At 36.5% G+C, this 14,819-nt stretch overlaps 1 non-coding gene across 1 annotated transcript; it reads right to left on the reverse strand.

The window, feature by feature from the left end:
• Positions 1-13,983: 13,983 nt before the first annotated feature.
• On the reverse strand, positions 13,984-14,055 carry TRNAL-UAG (transfer RNA leucine (anticodon UAG)). Its single transcript has one exon. It is a non-coding gene; the product is annotated as a tRNA-Leu (tRNA).
• Between the last annotated feature and the right edge of the window lie 764 nt (positions 14,056-14,819).

A 14,819-nucleotide genomic window follows, 5' to 3' on the forward strand; every position in this document is an offset into this window, starting at 1 on the left:
TAATTCAATAGAATATTCCCACTCATACCATTGGAAATTATCATTGTTTCATTTTCTCAAAAACATTTGATGTGCAAGGAATGGAGGAAATCATAGTCTGGACAAGGTAACACTCCTTCTTCCTTTGGGAAAAGGATTCATGACAGGGGTAATGTTTTTCTAATGAATCCAGCCCAATTTATCATGCTTCCCATTCTCCGCTACACTACATTACCCAATTTTTACCACAAAAAATGAGTCAACTCTACTCCAAAACTTTTAGAATCATCCTCTTTGTTCATGCAACCATATCCCAATCCATTAGAATGAATAAACCATCATATCAATCTCATATGGAGGCTCTAAGCCATTATTTCAATGTCTCCAATCCTTTCCAACTGATCAACATGTTAGAGCCTCCAAACAAGTCAACATCATGCTAACAACTCACGTTTGATACATGCACAAGTTGAAGCACCTCTACACAAAACTATAATACTTCTACAATCTCATCATCAAGCCAACATAATTATACAACAAATCATGAATAAAAACATAAGCATGAAGACTTACTCTTCCATCCTCAACACATGGACCACCACCACATATCCAAGAATCAAACCATATTAATTCCAACATACACATAATCATAAGGTTGGCATTAATGCCAACACACTATCTAAATGCCAAACACAAATAGATACAACCGATCAGACATATGCATGACTGAACACCTATAGGACATGCTACAAGGTTGACATTAATACCAACACAAACCAGTTGTAACTACAAAATCCATAATGCCAACAATATCCCCATTTGGTATTGATGACAACCACACACAACCTCCAACTTAATATCCTCTTATATCACTGCCACTTTGACATCAATGGGAAAGGATCAACTCCATCTGATAGGGAAAAAAGGACTGAAAATATAAACACTAAAGCATTTTTCCTCCAAAAGTCTGAATAGTAATGATATCAACAAGCATACATGCTCTCCATATCAGCAACAAACAACATATGAACTAAGAAACATTCATAGCAACATATCACACCAAACACCTCTAGTAGTAGCAACAATTATGAATCAACAAACATAAGAAACAATTAACAACAACATAATATGTGCATATACATGAGGCAATCAACCCATACTCCATAGCAAAAAATACATGCATATCTCCAATCAACAACATCAATAGCCAATCACAACCTCTTGTATCTTATCATGAGGTCAATAGCCCCAACAATCATAGCATGAGGCACACCATGAACACCTCTAGGTGAACCAAAATACCAACAATGGATGGCTGGAGTAAATAGGAACATATAATTCTCCCCCTAAACATGTGCCATCTCCAAAATTATCTCCAACCTACAATGAATTTCTTCCACTGCAAAAGATTCTTCCTTCCACAAGATAGAAACGCTAAGACTCCACATTACCATGACTATATGACATATATATTACAATTACAGGGTTGTAGAAATGACGTAAGAAGTCATAAAAGACTCTCATATGAACTCATGACTCATGAATAGATGACAAATGAAAACACAATACCAGTACATAGGGCATGAGAAATTTTATAAGGATTTATCAATGAAATACATAACTTCTATCATAAACTCCTATGAACCAATGTCTGAAATACATGATTGTTACATCAACATTATCCCATACATGTGGCTGCAAAATAACTCCATGAAACTCCTCCAAGACATGCCTAACACCATGATGACTCAACATACTATTGACTGGACTCTCAACCAATACATAATGATGAAACAATAAAAGGTACATGGTTGTAACAAGCTACATATAACAACCTACATATGGTTGGTCCATGTCTCAAGTCACATATGCATGTCATTTCCACATGTCCTCATGCTAGGGTAGATGAAAATGATGAACAAAGGATGCAACAAGGTTCAGATAACATTTTTTTCCACTAATAAACAGTAAGTATACTAACTATGAAGAAAATATGAGTGAGAATTAATAACAATATGAAGAACAAGCCTTGAAAACATAGAATTAATACCTGAGATGCGTGCATGATTTGGAGAAAATCATCATAAACAAGGTAACACTCCCCTTATTATTTTGTCTTGCATTAGAGCACTCTCTACCAAGCCATGTAAAGTGTTAATAACACTGTGTGGCTCACTGCTAACTTGTGTTAGTCCTTCTTATGCCTCTTTCCTCATGGATTATTCCAACTTTGCTTCAGGTATACTTATCCAACTGCCAACATTCCCCATGAGAACATGCCAGTCTCATGTGGACCTCTGTAGTCAAGTAGATATGACGTGCAAGAATGGACTATAGTAGGGGCTGATCTCTCCTACTCTAAGTCTACTGAGGAAGAATACTCTATTTGTCTCTCCTTACTTTTCACTCTTCCCTTCAACAGATACACATTATCTGGTGTTTTAACTCCCTTAGAAATCACTCTCTTTGATCCTTCTTTATGGATGATGCAACCTTTGGAGTTTAAAACCACTTCCTCACCTCCACCAACCATTTGGTTCATGCTCAAAATATTATGCTTTAGACCTTCAATGGGCCATACATCATCTTCATTGGTCCTCTTCTCACCAATTTTGGCTTTATCACTTTCCAATACTCTTGCGGTTTTATTTTCTTCAAAAGCAACATAACCAATCTTGGTTTTCTTCAGGAAGTCAAATTTGCTCCTATCTCCTGACATATGGTGTGTGCATGTACTATCAATGTACCACATTTCATATTCATCATGTTAAAAATAGGCAACACCACACCTTCATAGTTGTTGCTCCTTCTTCTTCTACATGTTCCTTAGTTGGTTCCTTGGTTGTGTATTATTCTTTAACTGTTGCTTTTGAACCGAAGGCCTCAAGGATCTAGGCATATTGCAATCCTTTTCCATGTGCCCAAAGTTGCGACACATATAAAACTCTATATGGAAAAGATAAGAATACAAAGGATCTGGTATTTTACTACCCATATCGGACCTCGATATCCTCATACTAGATCTATAATTAATATCCTTGTGGCCAAATACATTACAACCAAAACAATAACCATGAAATGAAATTGTATACCTGAATGTAGGTCCTCTTCTTGGATGATCATACTCCTGCATAGATGTGTGCATTCTCCTTCTATGGTTACCAGCCACATGTCCAAAATTTTGGATATTGAAGCACTCAATATCATCCAAAAGAGGGAAAAGGAGTTTCGATTTCTCCTCTTAAATTTGCCACTATCTACAATAGGAGCAAAGGATCTTCTAGATGTGAAAACTCCTTTTGGTTCTCTTCGTTTTTGTTGTTGGTGCATATGTTTTCTCTCTCCTTTCTTGCTTCTATTGTTGGACACATTCTTTGTTGCAAGATTCTTTGGTTCTTCTTTATCATTCTTTTATGCATCTGAGCGTTTCTCTCGCTTTTGAAAATTGCTACCATATTTTTCCACTTCTATGGTGCTCTTCACTTGCTCCAATTTCTAGTCCTTTTATTCAATTTTCTTCCGCAATTTGTCAATCACACCTTCAAGTGCTTCAACATAATCCTTCCTATATTTTTTCTTGCTATAATTGACCCCTTCTATTCTTTTCGATTCTTCTAGCTGTGCCCTGAAGGTAGTGATCTCTTCCTTGAGATTTTCCTCCTTTTCATCACAAATATGCAATCTCTTCGCATGCTCCTTGCATTAATATATTAGTCTACCAATTTCAATAGAAATATCTTAAAAAAAACTAATGCAGATTCATATTCATCCATAAGGAGCATATAACTACGATCATCATTTTCTTCACTAAGCAAATCTGAATTATTATCACCACTATTATAAAAAAATCACTCATAAGTAAATCATTGCAACTTATACCTTTAGATTTGTTGTCATCTTGAACAACTGGTTCAACTGAATCTTCCTTCATCATGGATATATTATTCTTCTTCTTTTTACTTCTCTTCTCAACCTCTTCATCACTAGTGATACAACTTGCTCCATATAACATATGCAATCTATCCAAAACCTCCTTGACAAATTTTAAATCTCCAACTTTATCTATGTCTACATTATGTATATTTTCGAGAATGATTCACCTTGCTTGAGAATTTTGATTCTTTTCTTTGAATGAAATAAAATCTTCATCATATCCTTCACACACCAATCTCCACAACTTTGAACCATAAGAAAATAATTTATATTTTACATTTTCTTTCCATACCTTAAAATACGTAGCAATGAGCACATGTATTCCTTGAGAGTTCATTTTGAAAAATTCCAAATTTATGCCAACAAACCCCATATATACTCTCCAATGATCAAGTTGCAACCAATAATCTGGCTCTAATACCAATTATTGGAAACCTTGAACACTAATGATATGGGGATGGGGGGGTGAATCAGTAGTGTGACTTATTCATAATTTTTTCCTTTTATTTACTTTACTAAATCACACTCATGTTAGCAGGTTAACATAGATTATAAGCATGTAAATGGTAAACATGTAAACATATATGAAAAAGGTACTAAAATAAAATCGTCAAAGCATAACCACAAAAACCATCATCACATAGGAGACACAAGATACCTAGTGGGAACCCTTCCGGGAGAAAAAACACACTTGTTATTGTTGCGCTACTCTAAATCTTCTATTAAGAAAACGATGTCTTTTACATAGCATAGTTGACCCCCATTAGCCAAGAAACTTGACCTCTATTAGTTAGTATAATTGATCTCTATGATCAGCTACGAAGACTCTGTATCACAACTCTATGAACTTTGATCTGCTAGAAGCCACCATGACCAATGAGCCTCACCCAACTCCAATTTGACTATAGAGAAAATTGTTCCTTTTGCTAATGCTCTGGATCACTTGTTCCATCATGCAGGAGTCCGCTCCACCATTTTCTCTATGCAAACCTCGATTTCATTCATTTTCAAATTGGATCCCAGATTCTTTGCTCAACTGATTAAGCTATGCAATCATACTGTCAACAACAAGACTCTCTACAGATCAACATAAAAAATACCACTAATAGTAAGCTCTCTACACAAACAAATAGTGGCTACAATACAACCATTAAATAACCAATGCCATGATCAACCAACAAATCTAACCCTCGCTATAAAATAAATCTTCAAACTAATGTTCTCACTCAGTCCTATATGGTAATCATTTGTTCTTCTCACTCCTCTGCCATCTACAACACCTACACACATATATTTTCTAAAAAGTCGGTCAGAAACATTATGCAACTTCTCCAATGCTCACTTTCACTCTCTATATTCAGATATGCTATAGAATCTTGACCTCCTCAGCCTGCACTCGTATCTATTCAACCTACACTGAACAATCTAACCTCTGAATGATGGATCTGCTCCTCTATTTAAATAGATTTCTCCACCATATCCACTACTTATATCATTAATGTATTCACACTCTAAACACTTATCTGAGCTACAGATTGATTAAAAAAAGATTCACACTCATGTCGTGGGAAATTACCATTGTTTCATTCTTTGGCAAACATTTGACGTGCAAGGAATAGTGGAAAACAAAGTTTGGACAGGATAACACTCCTCCTGCCTTCGAGAAAAGCGTTCATGATAGAGGTAACATTGTTCTAATGAATTGAACCCAAGTTAGCATGCTTCCCTTGCTCTGTTAGATTGTGTTACCCTAGTTTGACCCCCAAAATTGAGTCAACTTTGCTCCAAAACTTCTAGAATCATCCTCTCTATGCCTACAACAATCTCCCAATCTACTAGAATGAATACACCATCGGATCAAGCTCATATGAAACCTCTAAGTCATCATGTTAATTCCTCCAACCCTGTCTAGATGATCAACATGTTAGGGCCTCCAAACAAGTTGACATCATGCTAACAAATCAACTTTGATAGATGCACAAGCTGCAACAAATCTACAGAAAATTGTAATACTTCTACAATATCATCATAAAGTTAACACACTTCTACAACAAGTCATGAACAAGATCATAAGCATGAATACCTACTCTTCCATCCTCAACACATGGATGACAAACACCTATCCGAGAAGAAAACCATATCAATGCCAACATACACATCGTCATGAGGTTGACATTAATGCCAACACACTAGCTCAATGCTAAACACAACCAACTACAACTAATCAAACATATGCATGATTGAACACCTGCAAGACATGCTACAAGGTTGACATCAATGCCAACACAAACTATCTGCAACTAAACAAGACATAATGCCAACATCACTAGGAAGGGAAAACTATCACTAAAGGAAGGTCAAATTGTTGTAGCTTTTGCAGGGCCAAATTATCCTGAATAGAGGCCAAATTGTTCTCGATCCGAGGAAGCTGAAATAAGAAAGTCGAATTGCATTATAATCAATCAGCGGATCATCATAATTGTGGAGACCTATATCCATAATTATCCAGTTTCACGAGAGCCTATATCCATGATTTCTTGAGATGCCCCAACGATGTTGTCGTATCATGATGTTATTATTCTCCATTGGTTTGGTGAATGTGATTGTAATGGTATTCTTTCTAAATTCAACTATTCATGGGGAATGCGATTGGAAAGGTATTTTTAAATTTAACTACTCATAGCTAAAATATACGAAATTTGAGACCTCTTGGATGGAAGTGGACCTCTCGGATGGAAGCGGTCAGCTAGAAATTAATTGAATTGAAGAAGGTGGTGAGAAGTTGGGAAACAAAAGAAAAGACGAATAATATTAAGGAATTAATTGATATTGACAAAAAAAAAAAAACTTTTGGAAATATCTCATCCATCTTTTTTGGGTTTCTCCTTGAATGCTTATAATCAATTGGTCCTAAAACTTGAAAGGCAAAAGTGGGAGATTTTAAATCTTTAAGAGGAGGAATGGATGCTTAAAATTTGTGCCATATGGATTGCAAGGGGTGACAAAAACACTAATTCTTTTTACTACGTTGCCTCAAAAAGGAGAAGAGAAAATATTATATGGGAAATGAAGGATGATGAAGGTAGGAACATTTCCTTGCTAAAGGAACTTTATAAGGAGGTTGTTCACTATTTTAGTAATCTATATTGAGCCAAGCATGGGGTGGACACCAATAATGAATTGAAGATTATACAAGAATATGAAAAAATGTTTAGTGAGGAAGGCAGTGATATTATAGAGCGCCCGATCTCATTTGATGAAATGGTATCCATGTTAAAGACTTTTGCAAGGGACAAAAGCCTTGATCTGGATGCATGGTCTATGTAATAATTTCTTCACTTCATGGATATCATAGGGCCATACCTACTTCTTTTAGCAGAGGAGTGGAGAACCTCTTGCAAAATCTCTAATGCGTTAAATACACCGTTTATTGCATTGATCTCAAAAGTCTCTATTGCGACATATTTCATGGACTATAGGCCTATTTCTCTTTACAATACTATGTATAAAATGACACCTAAGACAATTCCAACATGGCTAAAAGATACTCTGTCTAAATCTAATGTGCCAAAGAAATTTGGGTTCTTAAAACATCATCAGATTCAGGATGCAGTGACAATTGCACAAGCCCTGCATGCATTTCATTAAGGTTAAAAAGAGGGATGCATTATTATTGAAATTAGACGTGATCAAAGATTATGGTTGTGTTGATTGGGTTTTGTTTAGAATGATTTTACATAATATTGGTCTTTCAGTGATGGTCATTGATTAGATTATGGCATGCATCTCCTCTGTAAATTTTGTCGTTTTAATTAATGGGGTGCCTTCTTGTTTCTTGAAGGCTTCGAGGGGGTTAAGGAAGGGATATTCGCTATCCCCTCTCTTTTTTTGTTGGTCATATATGGTATGAGTAGAATGACTACATATGAGCGCTCTATAGGGTATTTCTTGGGGTTTAGGATCTCAAAAAATATTTTTATTACCCACCTTAATTTTGTCGATGATGTTCTTATTCTAAGGAATGTTACCTTTATGTAATGAAAAAAATTACACCAAATTGTATTCTCCTTTGGTGACGCTTCCGGTCTCTATATGATTAAGACAAAATATCTACTCATAGTAGTGTCCCTAAAAGAGGCCAATGTTTTGGAGATTTCAAATTTGTTTGTTGTTTAAATGGCTCCAATGGACGGAGGATTCAAGTAGGTTTCCTCCTAAAACCAAATAACTATAGCATAAGAGATTGGTGTTGGCTGATTGATAAATTTGAGCATATGTTGTAATCCTGGTCTCTTAAATGGTTCTCTTGGGTGTAGCTCAGTTCTGGTGCAATCGATATTGCAGAGTATTGTGGTATATTGGATGCATCTTTATTTGATGCCTAAAAATATCATCACGCAGATAAATTCAATTATTTCTGAATTTATCAGGGTGGGTTCCAAAGATGTTTATAAGATCCATCTTGTTCATTTGGAAGATATTTCTATGAGAAAGGAGGATGTAGGAGGGGGCATAAATAATATTGAGAATTTTGCATGGGATCTACTGGTAAAGATTTTATGATGTGCCTTAAATGGTAATTACATTTGGAAAAGGATTATTAAGGAAAGGTACCTTATAAAACATTCTATTATGGCATGGACAAAGGATGGGGCTCATGTTCTATTCTTCATTACATTCATATGGAATAATTTAATGAAAGTAAAACACTAGCTGATTGAGAATTTGAAATGGGAGATTAGATTAGGCACTTGGGTGGAGATTGATCTATATCCCATTAGAGGTTTCGTTGGAAATCATACACTTCCTACCCCTCTTATTAGGTCTATCCATAACCTAGTTATTTATTTTTTAAATAAAATTCATGTTTCATATGATCCCATCTCCTTATATCCTTCTTGGACATGCTCTCGAGATCTTGGTTTATATGGTGCATTAGCCGAGTCATGGGACAAATACGTGATCAAATTATACCTAGCATGTATCACACTGATAGAAAAGGAAGATATCTTCATGTGGAAAGGTAAATAAATGTACAGTCATATCTCATTTAAGGAGGCGTATAGGGATATCAACCCTTCTCATAAGCATTATGAGGAAAGAAGCTAGTTAAGAAAATTTGAAATTGGAACCTTCCCCTTAAGATTAAATGCTTAGGGTGGTTGTCCTGGAAAAATAAGATTTTAATGTAACAACCCTGGGTTAAAAGTTCATGTAATAAAGTTAATAAAGAAAAAATAAGACCAAGGTCATGGGACACTTATTCCAAGTTGAATGTAGGGAAAAACATCCTAGTGGGCATCACTTGTTGTGTATTATGACTAAATGGAAATCGAAAAGGCTTTGGAAAGGAAAAAATGAATTATTGGTATTTTATTTATGAAAATAAAGAAAAATAGGTGAAAAGGAATGTCAAAGGTCACAGGTGGCATGTGAGGAGGAAATTGAAGGAAACTAGAGGAAAATGAAGAAATTAGAGGACTTAATGATAAAAAGGTTTCTGAGGATCAATTCACATATTTTTCTAGCTAGCCTTTTGTCAGTTTAGTTTTGGAATTAGTCTCAAAGAGGAGAAGAGCACCAAGACAAGAAGGAAAGCAAGGAAAGTAAAGTAAGGACAAGGAAATTAAAGGAAGGGAGAGGAAAGCAAGAAAAAAAGGGATCAAGCAAGGAAAGGTTGGATCAAGCAGCTTCAACAGGAATACTTGTAGGTAATAGGTTGCATGTATGATTTCCTAGCAGGTTTTGGCATGCATGGTATATGAATGCATGTATTTGGTTTCTTTGATTTCATTGGAATGTAATTTTTTCAAGTTTCGAGAGAGGTTTTAGAATTGCCTTGCCATTTCCATATAGTCATGGTGTGATGGCATTATTTCTTGGTCGATATTTGGATTACCGGAAGGTTTTGGATCTGAGTGAGGTGGTCTCAGGAAAATCCCAAGGGTTAGGGGTGGAGATGGTTTTCTCCCAGAAGCCCTCAATAGGTGGGTGGAGACAAGAAAATTCCTCAATGGATGGTGAAGGAATTTTGAGGCATCCAAGCTCGATTTAGTTATGTGATCTCAGGACAGGTTTAAGTGATATCACGATATAGTGAGGGTGTAGGTGGTTTAAACTATGGATTCCCTTGGTTGTTTATGAATTGGTTTATTGCATGAGATCCCACATTCATTCTTAGAATATGGCACGGGGGTGATTGACTGAAAGAAGGATTTTGTTCAACCAATCTATGGATGGGTGGTAGATGGAAGTCCCTGACTTGGTTTGCCTTTGCATATGGTTAATAAAAGCTAAGTTTCTCTTGTATTTGATGAGTAATTATACTTGCTATTATGTGTATTTAATGGTTTTTCTATCATTGTTATCTATCTAGTTATATTTTGGTTATAAGCATGGTTATATGACAAATCTAAGTATGGCCCTTATCACATTTTAATTAATGAATGTATGGTTAATGAATGTATGAAATAATTGGTGTTATGACAACTATTGTGACAAGGCATGGGTCCTTATTGTTACATCACAGATAAGTTACAGATCCCTATGTTTAGATATGCATTCATGACATGTAGGTTGCATATTTACCATGTGTGTGAGATAATGCCTATCCTGCTTGGGAGGGATCAGGTCAAGTCCTTGTTCACATTTTTGGTTTAGAGTCTTTGTTTCTACGTTATTTATCATTTATGGAAGTTTTATTGAGTTTTAGGTAGAGGCCTGACTCCTAGCCCTAAAAGAGTGGCCCAGAATTGGAGGTCATTGGCACAGAACTAACTGTAAAATTCCAAGACACTGGGAAGTAGGATTATGGGAGAGACTAAAAGCTTACATTCATTTGGAAGCCTTTTCAAGGGAGTGACTGAGGCTCTAGGATAGTGAAAAAGAGATCTAGCTTAGGGTTTGGACACCTCGAGGGGTTGGGTAACTCCTGGAGGTCCTATAACACCTAAGGGAAGTCAGTGAGTTCTTAAGTTGTCGACTCCATTTCCTTGATGTCATATAGGAGGTTGAGTCTTATCATAGTGACACTCAGCTCATGTTTACCCTGGGCAAGTCAGTTAAAGTGGGTAAATGTGGGAGGAGGTGGTTATAGGGTGGTATCAGAGCATGGTTCAAATAATTGGACCTGATGGGCTAGGTGCATGTGGTTATGCATGCATTGTCATGGTTATGGTTTACATGCTTGAGGTCATGGTATGTAGTTGGTATTGTCATGCATGTTGTTAACATATTTATATGATTATGATTATACATTTACATGCTAATGTGGAATGATTTTGCAGATGAGATAAGCCTCCCCTAAACATCATTGAGGTATGGTATTGATTTTGGTATATATTTGGTTTATCTAACATGACCTGCTTGGAGGAAGAAGAGAATCAGAGATGACAAGAAAAATGGTAGACTACATTTCCCTGACTCTCCCTAAAAATTAGTTGGGCAACAAATAGGTGAGTATTATCCTCATATGAGAGGTACATTGAGGAGTTTGAGGTTAGAGATCAGAAGTCGTAAGACAAACAATTACAGGTTTGTTGAGGCTCAGGAAAGACTTGCAAGAGATCATGAAAGGAAGGAAAAATTCAATGCAGTGATTCTTCAGAGCTTGTCAGATTTACGAAGATAGGGATAGTTGAGGACCAGTCAAGTGCTGGAAGATAAAACTAATGGATCCTATGGTATCAGGTCTCGATCTAGATACAAGTTGGATAGAGGGGATATAGTGAGAGGTAGTAAGTCACTGGATACAACTGACATGAGGAATGGTATTTATGGGCATCATTCTAGTTCCTCATCCAAGATATATTATCACCATTATCATCCTTAGAGGAGGAGTGAGTACTTTCCTGAGGAGTTCAAGAAATTAAAGCCTCCTACATTCGGTGAAGAGATGAAGTCTGAAGATGCAGAGTCATGGTTGCCTGGGATGGAGAAATTCTTCAGATTGCATAACTATTCAAAGAACATGAAAGCCAAAATAGACACCTTCAGTCTCAAAGGGAAAGTAGATATCTGGTGGGAAGATATGAAGAATGTCAAGGGAATTCAAGAAGAAGAGTTGATTTGGGATGAGTTACAGGGACTCTTCAAGAAGAAGTACCTATCAAAGAGGTACTATGATGACAGAGCTAAGGAATTTTATGAGTTGCAGATGGGTTATAAGATAGATGATTAGTATACTAGAAAGTTCCTGGATCTTTTGAGGTATGTTCCTTACCTCCAGAATGATAAGTCTAAGATTCATAGATTCATTAGTGGGTTTCCAGCAGCATATAGAGACTAGATTGAGTGTGATGAGCCTAGATGGTTGGAGGAGGCCATCCGGAAGTTGAAGGATTGTTATGAGTAGTCAAAGTGAAAATATGAGCCTAAGCTTGATTTTAAGGGGAATGAGAAAGTTAAAGGGAAGTGGCCATTGAAGTGGGGTTAACCTCAGAATAAAGGGGAGAAATAAAATGTTGCTCCTTACAAGAAGTTCAATGCAGATGAAAAGGGACATGTGTCACAACCTGAAGAGTAGCAAAACATAGGTGATGGTAGGGGACCATTGCATTGTTCAATATGTGGAAAAGATAATCGCAAGAAGAATTTTCCATTATACCAGGATGGTAGGACTCGTATCTATAATGTTTAGGAGGTGTAGATAACTGGGATGTTGGTCATAATATTCCTTGAATTTATGCAGTTGTGGACAAAAAGCAGGCAGATCACTAAGAATCCATTATTCAGATGGAGGGTAAGCTATGTGGTCGAGTTGTTTCTATTTTGATTTATCCTAGATCTAATTATAGTTATGTTAATCTTGACTTAGTTGATAAGTATGGCTTGAAAAAATAAGTACATGCAGTGTCCTTGTTTGTGTAGTTGGCTATAAGTACTAAGAGGAGAGTTCATCACTGGGTAAGATCTTATGCATTTGAGTTGAATGGTATGCCTACAACAACACATTTGTATGTACTACGATTGGGATCATATAGTATTCTTTTAGCTATTGATTTGTTGTATCTTCACAAGAACAAAGTAGATTTTTATGACAAAGCCATTGATTTCCTAGATGATAACGAGGAACAGAGAATCTTGCAGGGAAAGAAGAATCCTATATAAATTAGGATTGTCACAACTATATAGGTGATGCATAGATGTAGGAAAGGGTGTGTAATATTTTTAGTCCATATTTTCAGTGATAAGGGTAAGGATCACTACAAGAAAAAGGGACATTGGTGAGGGGAAAAAATGTCATGATAAGCTCATTGGTGACTATCAAACGAGCATTCGTCACCAAAAACTGAACGTCACCAAAGGTGGCATTGCCAAAAGTATAGGTGTTGTAGTGACATACAAAGTCCGTCCCCAATAATGATTTATAATGACGGATAACAACCATCACCATTTCATATGAGCAATGGTTATGGACCATAGCCTCCGTCACCAAAAACTGAACGTCATGAAAGGTGGCATCGCCAAAAGTATAGGTGTTATAGTGACATTCAAAGTTCGTCACCAATAATGATTTATAATGACGGATAGCGGCCATCACCATTGCATATGAGTAATGGTGATGGACCATAGCCTCGGTAACTAAAAACTGAATGTCACCAAAGGTGGTGTTGCCAAAAGTATAGGTGTTATGGTGACATTCAAGGTCCATCAAAAATATTGATTATAATGACGAATAGTGACCGTCACCATTTCATATGAACAATAATGATTTATTGTGATGGATCTTCGATGGGCATCATTATTGGTGCATATATATGGTGACGTTCATTAACCGTCACCAAAAGCCACATTGGTAGAAGTATAGGTGTTGTGGTGACATTCAATTTCCATCACAAATAATGACTATAATGACAGACAATGACTGTCACCATTTCATATCAACAAAAATGATTTATGGTTACAGATCTTTGATGGTCGTTACTATCGATGCGTATATATGGTGGCATTCGTTTACCGTCACCATTTCATATTTTTGGTGAGGGTTGAAAAACGTCACCAAAGCTCATTGGTGACAGTCAAAAGGGTCCCCGTCACCAAAAATTGGTCGTCATCATTCCATATGGATGTCAGGGCACGATGGAATCAAACCACCAACCTCCTGCTTCTAAAGCAGGTGCTCTTCCATTGAGCTAGCACCCTTTAAGGAATTATATTTTTTTAAATTAGAGCTTGAAACTTCATAGATTGTAAATTCTACAACTTTCAATAAATTAAAGTCTCAGTAATGTTTTACTAAACAAGCAAAGCAACATTGAAGATGTAGGTCCCTACCTAATGGTTATTGAAGTTATGAAAATTGGGTGGAGGGAAAAATAGTTATGTAGAAGAGAATCAATATTTTTGGTTGGATACTCAATTAGAAGTGAAAATTTGAAGACATTTATAACCCATAAATGACCTATAACTATCAAATGCACCAAATATTGCAAAGGAAATGTCATAAGTGGATATCATATCAAAGAAGAGGAGGAATGGACTTGGAACCCTTGTACATCTTGGCATGCCTTAGCACTTGGCACATCTTAGATTGTCTGACTTGTCTTCGTACTATCTAGCACATCTTAGCATGCCATAGCATTCCCTAACACACCTTGGTAGCCATGAACTCACAACTAACATTTCATTTTTCCATGACTTTGGAACCTTACATTCACTAGAACACCTTGGCACTCCCTAGCTGTCATTCCCTCTGTTATCCTCCATAATATCCCAAGCTGATGTAGAGATCAACGAAGGTAAACACATACCAAGCTTTTAGTTTACCAAACCAGAGAGGGCTCTCTCTATGAAATCACAGCCAGGAGATGACTATAATGTAAAGGATTTTAGTCTAGATAGCTAGGGTCAGGTGGGTTTTTGGAAAATTTAGGGACTTGGAACTCTATCCTCCGGTGTCTTTTCTT

Source organism: Pinus tabuliformis, chromosome 3_1, assembly GCF_031772625.1.
Source record: "Pinus tabuliformis cultivar Carrire ecotype Pingquan chromosome 3_1, CPIR1, whole genome shotgun sequence".
NCBI lineage: Eukaryota > Viridiplantae > Streptophyta > Pinopsida > Pinales > Pinaceae > Pinus > Pinus tabuliformis.